This window comes from Triturus cristatus, chromosome 9 (assembly GCF_964204655.1).
Source record: "Triturus cristatus chromosome 9, aTriCri1.1, whole genome shotgun sequence".
In the NCBI taxonomy this organism is placed as follows: Eukaryota; Metazoa; Chordata; class Amphibia; order Caudata; family Salamandridae; genus Triturus; species Triturus cristatus.
In genome coordinates this window covers 52,186,520-52,199,390 of record NC_140592.1, presented here as the reverse complement: position 1 = coordinate 52,199,390, position 12,871 = coordinate 52,186,520, and the positions used below count along the sequence as shown (strand labels likewise).

Here is a 12,871-nt window from a genome sequence, read left to right as displayed (position 1 = left end):
CCCCAAGACCACGCTCAGAGGCACCCTCGTCTACAGACCACCGGGACCACGCACACAGTTCAGCGAAGACATCACAGACTTCGTCAGCCCGCACGCCATCAATTCCACCGACTACATCCTCCTGGGGGACCTCAACTTCCACCTGGAGGACAACAAGGACCGCAACACCACTGCTCTGCTGGACAACCTGGCCAACCTCGGACTCAAGCAACTGGTAACCACCCCCACCCACTACGCCGGCCACACGCTTGACCCAGTCTTCTCATCCAGCAAATACGTCACCTTCAGCCACTCCACCAATCTCCAGTGGACTGACCACAGCTGCGTCCACTTCAGCTTCCGTAAAATGACGACCCACCACCACCCTCAACAAGCCCCCCGCAGGAGCTGGAACAAGATCACCGGCGACCAGCTCACCACCTTCCTCAGCCAGAACGCCCCCACCAGCTCAACGGACCCCAACGAAGCCGCCAACAACCTCACACAGTGGATCACCAACTGCGCAGACGCCCTCGCACCACTGAAGAAGAACCCCCCCAGCAGACGCGGCAGCAAGAAAGCCTCCTGGTTCACCGACGAGCTCATCACCTCCAAGAAGAACTGCCGCTCCCTGGAGAACACCTGGCGCACCAACCAGACCACAGACAACATGACGGCCCTCAAACACGCCACCCGCAAACACCACCAACTGATCCGCGCCACAAAGAAGACAGCCTTCAAGGAACGACTGGACAACAACACCCACAACAGCAAGGAACTCTTCAGCATCGTCAAAGAGCTCTCCAACCCCGATGCCGGAAACAATGACATCACTCCCTCGCAAGACCTCTGCGACTCCCTCGCAGCCTTCTTCCACGACAAGATCGCAAACATTCACAACAGCTTTGGCCCACCAACCACGAACCCCACCACCGAACCGATGCCCCCCACCGCCACCCTCCGCACCTGGACCCCAGTCAGCACCGAAGACACAACACGCACAATGAACACCATCCACTCCGGATCCCCTACGGACCCCTGCCCACACCACATCTTCAACACGGCCGACCACATCATCGCACCCCACCTCCGCGACATCATCAATGCCTCCTTCAACACCGCCACCTTCCCGGAGTGCTGGAAACACGCCGAGATCAGTGCCCTGCTGAAGAAACCAACTGCAGACCCCTCCGACCTCAAGAACTATCGCCCCATCTCGCTCCTCCCGTTTCCTGCCAAAGTCATCGAGAAGACCGTCAACAGACAGCTAGCCGCCTTCCTCGAGACCAATGGATCCCTCGACCACTCGCAATCCGGCTTCCGAGCCAACCACAGCACGGAGACCGCCCTCATCGCAGCCACAGACGACATCAGATCCCTAATGGACAACGGGGAAACTGCGGCCCTCATCCTACTGGACCTCTCCGCAGCGTTCGACACTGTCTGCCACCGCACCCTGGTACAGCGCCTGAACAACACCGGCATCCAGGAGAAGGCCCTGGAGTGGATCACCTCATTCCTCGCCGGAAGAACCCAGATAGTCCGCCTCCCCCGTTCCGGTCAGCGGCCACCGAAGTCATCTGCGGCGTTCCACAAGGGTCATCGCTCAGCCCCACCCTCTTTAACATCTACATGAGCCCCCTCGCAACCATCGCACGTCAACACAACCTCAAGATCATCACCTACGCCGACGACACCCAGCTGATCCTCTCCCTCACCAGCGACCCGGACGCCGCCAGAGCCAACCTACACGAAGGGATGAAAGACGTAGCTGAATGGATGAAGAACAGCCGCCTGAAACTGAACTCAGACAAGACGGAGGTCCTCATCCTGGGATCATCACCCTCCGCCTGGGACGACTCCTGGTGGCCCCCCGCCCTGGGAGCCACCCCCAAGCCAACGGACCACGCACGCAACCTAGGCTTCATCCTGGACTCCTCCCTCTCGATGACCAGACAAGTCAACGCCGTCTCGTCTTCATGCTTCAACACCCTGCGCATGCTTCGAAAGATCTTCCGGTGGATCCCCACCGAGACCAGGAAGATGGTCACCCAGGCCCTCGTCACCAGTCGGCTGGACTACGGGAACGCCCTCTACGCCGGCACCGCCGCCAAACTCCAGAAGAAACTCCAACGGATCCAGAACGCCTCAGCACGACTCATCCTGGACATCCCCCGACACAGCCACATCTCCGGACACCTGAGAGACCTGCACTGGCTCCCCGTCAACAAAAGAATCACGTTCCGACTCCTCACCCACGCACACAAGGCCCTCCACGACCTGGGCCCCAAGTTCCTCAACAGCCGCCTGACCTTCCACAAGCCCACCCGCCAGCTCCGCTCCGCCAGCCTCGCTCTCGCCACCATCCCCCGCATCCGCAGAGCCACCGCCGGAGGAAGATCCTTCTCCTACCTGGCAGCCAAGACATGGAACTCCCTCCCCATCCACCTCCGGACAACGCAAGACCATCTCGCCTTCAGGAAGCAACTCAAGACCCGGCTGTTCGAGCAGTAGCGTTCCCCCCCCCCCGCCAGCGCCTTGAGACCCTCCGGGTGAGCAGTGCGCTATACAAATGCCTATGATTGATTGATTGATTGAAACTTTTCAGACACTCACCCCACTCACAAATGTGGGTTCAATCCATCATCGTTCTTTTACTCACAAAGTCACCCCAGTTTGGACCCAGCCATATGCAAATCAGTCTTGACCGAGACCCTCATGGGAACAGTCCAGCCTGAACTGCCGGCCAGGTCCTCCCTGAACCGGAAACAAGCTTCCTGGGACCAGTCTGAAGGAATTGTGACGCGAACGACTACCATATTTCTCGAGCATTAGAAGTGTCACGTTTTGATATAGGACTCAATTTCTGATACTGCCTTTAGAATAGTCATCTAACTAGACACAAGCCCTCCTCATACGTAGTCTGTGAAACAAAGAAAAGACTACAATTGATAATTGCGTCACTGCCCCAATAACCATTATATTAATGCAAATGCACCTTTAAATGAGAAAAACATAAAGAAAATGTGTTTTCCGCATTCTAAGCTGCAATGTTAGTGTTAGTATTGGTCTAAAGAATACTGGTACAGTGGACCACTGCCTACTGTCCAACAAACATTTTATTACATTATCAAATTCTCTTTCTTGAATGGCTTACCATCTCAACTTTGGAGTCAATATCTTTTTAGTATTTTGTGACTGGATCACGGTTTCCAAAACATTGATACATCACATTCTGACTCAGTATTTAGAAAAGATGCTGATAGCACTTGGTGGTGTTCAGACATAACAGCTTAGGTTATGCCTGAACTTAGAATGTTCTAGTGTCTGACATAGAATGTTCAAACGAGCCTGGTGGCTCCTATGGATTAAACCTTACTTCTTCTTCAAGCGTGGTGTTTCTCCGCATTCCATTCAGCACACACTCCCCTTCCAAATAGTGCGTTGGTATGAAGTCCCAGTGCCATTTTGGAGTCAGTAAAAGTTTTACCTAATATGGGATTGGTATATTAGAAAAAGCATTTTTGCGAACGCAAACTCCAAATTTAAGTGTTTGCTCCCATTAAAATGCTTATTATATCTGTCCCAGTGCTAACAAGTACAGAATTGCAGTAATTGTAATTGTATTTATATGGCACTTACTACCCTAAAAAGGCATTGAAGTGCTTTTCGACGAGTAGCACGCTACTCCGAACCCAAAAATAATTAGTGGTGGGTTGGTGTAGGGAAATATGTCTAGTTTGAGCGGTGGACATGTGTGTCTGTTAGATGGATTGAATAGGATAATGGTGGGATAGAAGAGGGAAGAGTCTAGAAAGGGTTATTTGGGAGATCATAGTACAGCCATGGTCTGTGCAGGTAACAGCCGTGGGGCGGTGGGGCTGGGTGAGGGGCTATTCCGAGGGATGATGCAGAGGGAAAATTAAATAAATAATTAATTTTCCCTCTGCATCGTCCCTCGTAATACCCCCTTACACCGCTCCCCTCCCCCCCCCCGTTACCTGCACAGACCGCAGCTGTCATAGTAGTAGGATGAGGTTTGGGATGAGTCAAAGGAGGAACGGAGAAGGGAGGATTCTACAAAGTGTCATTTGGGAGAGCATACTAGTAAAATGAGATTTGGGATAAGTTAAAGGACAGATGGAGGAGTGAAGAGTCTAGATAGTGTTATTTGGGATTTATATTGGTCAGATGAGGTTTGGGATGAATCAAAGGAATGGTAGAAGAGGGAAGATTCTAGAAAGTGCTATTTGCGAGATTATAGTAGTAAAATTAGGTTTGGGATGAGCCGAAGAAGACAGTAATGCTGTTTTACTGCATCTATAACACAGTAATAACACCTTACTTTAAATAAGTAGTTTGTGTTAAATGAGCGAAATCTGCTTCCCACGCATTTAACATGATGTTTAGGTCTTGCCTACGCAGCACACATGCTCTGCTTAGGAGTACCTTTAGCCGTCGTTCTGCTCTTTTTGGAAGCACACACTCGTGCTTGTGGCGGCATCCACCTTGCGGGAGCACGCAGGGGCGCTCCACAAGCACGAGTGTGTGCTTCCAAAAAATGCAGACTGCTAGCGCGCGCGCGCACCACTCGCGGGTGCACTCCTCCATCTCTCTTTCCTGTTTTTGTCAGCGCCCGTTGAAATTCAAGTAATCTCCGTGTGATGCAGTACCACCACCATCTTCCGCCTGTCGTTCTATTAGGTATTTATATGTATGCACTGTGATTGCCATTTTTTTTAATTTACTTTAGCTTTTTTGCTTGTGACACTCGTGTTTTCAGTTGTTACTAAAGAACGTTGCCTGCATTTCTTCTTTCCCTTCCCACTTCTCCGGATTGCTGCCTGCCACACTTCTCAGCTGCTTGTGCTGTGATTTAGGATTTTCTTTATTTGACATGTTTTGCTTGAGACGCTTCCATTCTGCTCCCGTCCAGCACTTCTATTTTGCTGCCCGCCCTACATCCCTCCCCACTGTTCCCGCTTGTTTTTTTTATTTCAAAGAAATTCAGTTGCTTTAATTAAATGAATATTAGAAAAACAAAAACGGAGGGTTGAACACGATAGGAGACATGAACGAAATGTTTAATTTGTGATGCCAATGTTCGCTGCTAATTCACTCACTGTCTGAAAGGGGAGGGGGGGCCATTTATTAAAAGAAAAGGGTCCTTACATGCTGTGCTGGGAATTACCCAGTAAATGCCCCAGATGAGAGCGGCGCCAGCAGGTCATGTACCGAGTGAATATCCATAAATACAGTAATTTAGAAGCCAAGCTGTCATCATTCTTATATTGATGTCCAAATCTCTCTAGACCTGTATCTTGCAAGCATTTGACAGTATCCCCTTCGCTGTTGTCCATAATACATTTATTTTAAATCGTAGTACTGGTAATTAAAATATACTACTGTATACTCATATCCTCTTTCCAGAAGCTTTGTCAAGTTTACCTTGGAAACTAAAATAGACGTCAATAACAGGCCTCAATAAAAAATGTCATAAAACGTCCAGGCATCAATAAACATTTTGATTGATGGAAAGTCAGATGGTATTCTGTTATTTGGTAACATCTTTGCAGAGATTTAAAGAGACCACGTCCCCCGATTTAAGCCACAAGGATGCGCTCAGAGAGCAGCATATGCTTGTTATCTCGCTGGAGTTTACTACCCTAGCATTCTAATATGGGCAGGGCTTTAGGTGGGATGAAAAAACTCGGGGGTCTCTCAAAGGGAGGCGGACAATGTAATTAATTAAGGGATTGGCTTAAAAACACTAAAAAGCTGTGCTTAGCATAGAGTGCCCTCCGATTGGTGGTTTTGCTGCTTCTGTCATTGCATCCAGAATTATTAAACAACAAGTATATAATCACACCTACAACAAGCCAGGACTACTGGCGTTGTCAATGGTGGTTAGTTGCATAAGAAAAAAACAAGCATTGGCATAGCCAATAGGTCCCGCCTTTGGGACCTTATAAGTATTTAGTTATGCAGTACAATATCCTTGGTGCAACAACATCAACTGTTGCATGGCTAAACACTTATAAGGTCCCAAAGCCGAGACCTATTGGCTATGCCAATGCTTGTTAACACTTCAGATCTTGCACTCATGTCATATCTGTGGTGAATGTAGTTATGTGGTATGTATAGTGCAGACCTAAGAGAGAGGCAGTGTAGCGCTGTTCAGCGATTGGAGGTGTATCTGAGTTCAGAGACCGGAATTGAAGTGGTAGCTACTTTGTCATGACATAATGTTCTTCAAAAGGCTGCTCTTTCAACGCATCGACTAAACAAAATATTCATTGCATGTGTTATCCGCGACATGGTTTTGTGTAAAAGAAAAAAAAACTTCGTTCCCAGGCCACAAGATGGCAGTAGAGGACAGCCATTCTGTTGCAATGCCACACAATAGTAGATTTACAGTGTTCCGTATCCTCCCCAGCAGCATGAAATGGATGCTTCAGAAATTCTCTTTCTTTTTTTGAAAACCATCTGTATTAAAGTTTTGTATTATCAACAGCAGCTGTCAAACCACACTATGTCGGCATACTCATAAATACTGAACGTTGTGCTGCGAATGTGTCAATAGTATGATGGCATGTCATTTCAATCTTCAGCAGCCTAATAGGAACAACGAAGGTGACACTATAACCAGGGCACAAGTCCTAAACAAGCATTTGCAATGCAATAGGTCTCGCATTTGCGAGTGTTTGTGCTATTGGCATTGTAAATGACAATGCCTTTTATTTATGTTTTTAAAACCTGCAAGCGGTGCATAAACATGCCCTTTGTACTTGTAGTTGTTGCTCACAAGAAGGAAGGCTGGCAGTAACTGCGCCTCTTTTACTGCCAGCCTTGCTTCTCGTAAGCAAGGACTATAAAATGAATGAATAAATAAATTAATTAGTGCTATAAGCAAAAAGTGCATGTTTACGCACAGCTTGCAGGTTTTCAAAACACATAAATAAAAAGCATTGTCATTTACAATGCAATAGCTCACACTCTCGCAAATGCGAGACGTATTGCATTGCAAATGCTTATATTACTGAGGATGGACTGTGAGAATAACGGAACGACATTGAAGAGACAATCAGCCGCTGCTAAAAGGGGTCACCTGCTGAGAGCAAGGAGGCGGCTGAAATACACAAAGTGCTTCAGTATTTGACCACATCAGTGGAGAGCTGACGAGGGGCCAGGAGTTTGCAGGGGCAGACAGACTTCCAAAGAGAGAGATGTGCACACTGCTGGGTCCTCTGCAGAGTCCAGGCATTTGTACCTTGGCCACCGATGGCAGCTCGGTGTAGACTGATTATGTGCTCTCTCATTGCATAATGTAAACAAGTGTACGCCAAACAAATGCACAAATTAAGAAATATTTTGTTAGATTAACCAACAGAATGTACCTAGAACTCGAAATATTAATTTTAAAGGCATGGTGGAGGGTTCCAAAATGGGGTTTTATTTCTAAAAGACAAAGTGATACACTAGAACCCTACCATGCACTAGAACCCTAACGTGCACTAGAACCCTACCGTGCACTAGAACCCTACCGTACACTAGAACCCTACCGTACACTAGAACCCTACCGTGCACTAAAACCCTACAGTGCACTAGAACCTGACCGTGCACTAGAACCCTACCGTGCACTAGAACCCTACCGTGCACTAGAACCCTACCGTACACTAGAACCCGACCGTGCACTAGAACCCTACCGTGCACTAGAACCCTAACGTGCACTAGAACCCTACCATACACTAGAACCCTACCGTGCACTAGAACCCTACCGTGCACTAGAACCCTACCGTGCACTAGAACCCTAACGTGTACTAGAACCCTACCGTACACTAGAACCCGACCGTGCACTAGAACCCTACCGTGCACTAAAACCCTACCGTGCACTAGAACCCTATCGTACACTAGAACCCGACCGTACACTAGAACCCTACCGTGCACTAGAACCCTAACGTGCACTAGAACCCGACCGTGCACTAGAACCCTACCGTGCACTAGAACCCTACTGTGCACTAGAACCCTAACGTGCAGAAGAACCGGACCGTGCACTCGAACCCGACCGTGCACTAGAACCCTACCGTGCACTAGAACCCTACCATGCACTAGAACCCTACCGTACACTAGAACCCGACTGTGTACTAGAACCCTACCGTACACTAGAACCCTACCGTGCACTAGAACCCTACCGTGCACTAGAACCCTACCGTACACTAGAACCCTACCGTGCACTAAAACCCTACCGTGCACTAGAACCCTACCGTGCACTAGAACCCTACCGTGCACTAGAACCCTAACGTGTACTAGAACCCTACCGTACACTAGAACCCGACCGTGCACTAGAACCCTACCGTGCACTAAAACCCTACCGTGCACTAGAACCCTATCGTACACTAGAACCCGACCGTACACTAGAACCCTACCGTGCACTAGAACCCTAACGTGCACTAGAACCCGACCGTGCACTAGAACCCTACCGTGCACTAGAACCCTACTGTGCACTAGAACCCTAACGTGCAGAAGAACCGGACCGTGCACTCGAACCCGACCGTGCACTAGAACCCTACCGTGCACTAGAACCCTACCATGCACTAGAACCCTACCGTACACTAGAACCCGACTGTGTACTAGAACCCTACCATACACTAGAACCCTACCGTGCACTAGAACCCTACCGTGCACTAGAACCCTACCGTACACTAGAACCCTACCGTGCACTAAAACCCTACCGTGCACTAGAACCCTACCGTGCACTAGAACCCGACCGTGCACTAGAACACTACCGTGCACTAGAACCCTACCGTACACTAGAACCCTACCGTGCACTAGAAACCCTACCGTGCACTAGAACCCTACCGTGCACTAGAACCCTACCGTGCACTAGAACCGTACCGTATCACTTTCTTGCTCCCAATGCATGCATTTGTCTGCTCCTACAAGTGCTTCAATTGAGTCCACCAATCATCCGACCTATAGTTCAACATGTGTATTTGTAAAGATATAACATGTGTATTTGTAAAGTGCAGTTCCACTCAGATAACACATCACTGAGCAACAGGTGTTTGTTGTTACCCAAATCAATGTTTTTGTTTGCTGTACCTGTGCGGCTCACACAAATCAAAAATGTTGCATTTTAAATTTCAGTTTTTTTATGTGCACATACTTTATTGTCATGCTAGAATTATTTAATTGTAAACAGTTGGGCACCCCATGAGTAGAGGTTGCAGACCCCAGGGGTCATAGGATCCCAGGTTAAGAAGTGCTGCCACAGAATATCTGTTTACTTAATTCAGAACGCTGACACAAAGTGCACTATGCCAATACCACATAATGAGATAAATCCAAATTACTAATATGCAATATGTAAAAACAAAACTGTTGAAAAAATTTACCCAAAAAATCTATATTCCAGAACTGCGGCATTCAGCAGGGAAAAGCCTAGCGGAGTAATTTGTAGCGTCGCATTAAGGATATACGTATATTTTTTGCAGAATAAAACTTTGGTGTAGAGTGGGGGGACATGGGTGCTGTTGGGCCCCACCTAAGCCAAGCACAACTAATATATACCCTTGCCACAGAGAAACCATATTATGTTAGGTGGCACTGGCTGCCGCAAGAAGTCGACTTTATGAACCCTTATAATAGGCCCCATCTGAAGAAGGGCAGTGGCAGGTGTTAGACAGATACTTTAGACAGGCAAAATATAGCATATATTGATACCTTTTTAAATCCCATGAACAAAAAGAGACAGATGCACAGAAGGCCAGACAGACGGAAAGATGAGCAACGAGGCAGATTAATAGAAACACGCACTTGAGAGTGATAGGTGAGGAGGGGCGTAGTAAGATTGAGGGGTGCGGGAGGGGGGGGCTTCAGATTTCCACAAATCACGCTGGGGCATCTGTTAAAACACATTATATGGGAAGCAGGACATGAGGGGGGCTCAAGGGGCAGTGGAAAGAGAGAAGAACGCATTTAAACGCAATATTTTTCAAACTCATCAACCTTTTTAAGGCCATCGAAACATAGACGAGAGAGTGTGCGTGTTTTTGTAAGTGCGGGCATGCAAAATCCCTGGTGAATTCCGACAGACACTTCACATCACCACATTGAAAGTATTTGAACTCAACTACTTACTACAGAATACATTTTAGGGGAATGTAACACCCCACCCCCGCACCCTCTCCCGGAGCTATGCCCTTGTTGGTGAATGACAATAGCTTGACATACAGAAGTGCACATATGAAGGTAGAAAGACAGACAGACAAGCTAATTGGTAGGCATAAAGTGAAAGATGCAGACAACCGGCAGGGAAACATAGACAAACAGTCATCAACAGGCATGTTTGTCTGTCGATGTCAGACAGAGTTCATGCTTGAGTACGTTATCCGGTCTTTTCTTTGGTTTTATCCTTTGCATTCTAGTACTTGTCGATTGTTATTTACAATGATGGTTGCCAGACCACAAATCCCAGAATGCAAAGGGATAAATGGTTTAGGTGAACTAATCCCGTTTGACACAGGAGCCTCATGAGACCTCTAGGAGGAGGTAGAAGCACCGTCAGACAGGGGGTAATAGATCAAATCTGATCACAGGTAGGTAGGTGTACGAGTACACATCGATAGAAGGGCTGGAGTGCATATCTGTTCTGGACGGAAGGATGTGTTGAGAATAGAGTTGGAGAGAATGCAAGAAATAACTCAATAGATGGGTCAGATAATACAAAATGTGTGTGGGTAAGCGGTGGGGTGGCCACTGTATCATGCACTCTAGTTAAAGGAAGGAATTGGAACCACTGGCCTCTGCCTGAACCGTGAAATACAGCAATAATCGGAGTTCAGAGGCAAATAGGCCCCGGTGCCACTGAACCTGCTGCACCAATGGAGTTTAGCATAAACGGTGACGCCAGCCAATGGAAAAGAGGGGCTGGGCTTAATGCCCTTTGCATCAGAGAAGCCAGCGCATGAGCAGCATCCTGAATGAACTCCGAACTCGCCCCACGGAGGCCAAAGAGTGAATCTGTAGCTCCATTTGCTCCAGTTATCGAGCTCCTGGTAAAATAAGTGGGGGGACGCCATCCACCCGCGTGGTACCCCGACTCGAGCCCTGACTATAACCGCAGTCCCCTGGCCCTGTGGCAGTAAACAGGACACAGAGACACATTCTGGAGATGCCCGTAGTTCTCTCCGGTGGGCAGAATTTTTCCATTATGTAAAGGGGCAATGCATTTCCCATCTGAGCCAGAGTTCTCAGGAGCACCCCTACACACAAAGCCTCAAGCTCCAACGTAGACACTGCCACGTGCCGCTCTTTTACGAGGATAGAGGATAAAGTACCCTCTGCCGAATATTATACAGATATTGCAAGTCACTGAGAAGTTCTGTGGGTAAATAGAGGGCCAAAGGCAAAGTTCCTTTATAAGGTCATGGAAGTCTGAGGTGACTTGCAGTATCCTTATAATGGTAATCATGGGGGACTGTATTCCTTATAGTACATGGTCAAACAATCACAATTCAAACAAACTTAAATTGTTGGTGTCTTGCTCTTTCATGCAAAAGAGATGAAATGTTTGTGAACACAAAGAATAAAAGCACAATATATCGTGCAAAATGAAACAGACCAAAAGTAACTGAATATTTGTTACAAAAAGATATTAGAATTTGTGTATTATAAGTTAGATTAGAAAAAATGAACGCTGTAGCTCAGAATGGGCAGAAACGATCAGATTATATCCTTCCTATAATTACCAAAAGTGTGCACAAAATACACATATTGTCATAAATATCTCCTTTCTGCTGATCACTATATATCTAGGAAAAACCAGGGGATAAAAGCTAAAGGCCAGGTTTAATTTTCACTGTTTACACTGCAGCTTGATCTGCATGTCTTGTCTTTCCCCTTGCCTGCTCGCTCTGGCAGCAGGCATTTTGGTGTCAGAACTTAACTGTAATAACTTATTACCAGCCCCATTCAAACTAAACTGCCTTTTGTAACTAGGCTCCCAGGGGGCATTTAGACTTTGGCAGCCTGGCTACCAAACAACCATTGTGCCAAGGGCGGAGCCTCTTCTTTGCCTGCAGTAATTGTGTTTTTGATCTTGTCTAAGACAGGGCCTGTGCTGTCCATTGTAGGGTATATTGTTATCTTACAGTGGACTCAGATCCCACTCATTTCTTAGAATTGGCTGGCTTCATTGTAGCTCTCAATTGCTTGCTTCTTATTCATTAGCTGAGTGGGGTTTCATCCTGTTTTTGTTTTTGTCCCACCCCTGGAGCATGGACACATTACTATGTCCTCCACTGCTCATTTATTAAGGCACTACTTTTATGTTTTTGTTTTAGCACTCTATGAGAGTGCATGTGTTTTCCTGATGTCTCCCGCATGTGTTTCTTTCCGCACTCTGCCACTCTCCGTGTTCTGCCACACTCCACGTTTCGCTCTTCCATCCCTGTGCTTTCTTCCCACCAGCTCCATGTTCAGTGGCAGCTTCTCCGCTGAGGCGGAGGAGCGTCACCCCACTGCTCTGAGAGCAGTTTAAAAAGGAAAACTAAAATGATAGTAACTAATGTTATTATCATTTTAGTTTTCCTTCCTGCTTCGGTGCGGTGTGGGGCGGCATGGGCGGGTGGGACTGGGCTGGCTAGAGCGTGGGCCGGGGGGAGAAGTGTTAAGCACAGGGATTCTGGGAGGCTGTGTGTATCCTGCTGCAGCGCAAAGAAGGCGACAGAGGAGAGGCGGCGACCGGTGGCACCCAGGTAAGTCCTTTTATTTAATTTGTTTTATTCCCCCTCTCCAATCCCCCGCCCCACTACCCCCACTCAGTAGATGCCGCTACTGTCCATGTTGCTATCTTTCATCCATTTGATCCCCTCACCCACACCCTGTGTTG

General features: G+C 47.6%; 1 long non-coding RNA gene across 1 annotated transcript in view; it reads left to right on the top strand.

Moving 5' to 3' along the window:
* The first annotated feature begins 4,613 nt into the window (after window positions 1-4,613).
* The window catches only part of LOC146797379 (uncharacterized), a 124,787-nt gene continuing 116,529 nt past the window's right edge, over window positions 4,614-12,871 (top strand). The window contains exon 1 of the long non-coding RNA XR_014968481.1: window positions 4,614-4,683. This is a non-coding gene — a long non-coding RNA (uncharacterized LOC146797379). The remainder of the gene's footprint in view (window positions 4,684-12,871) is intronic.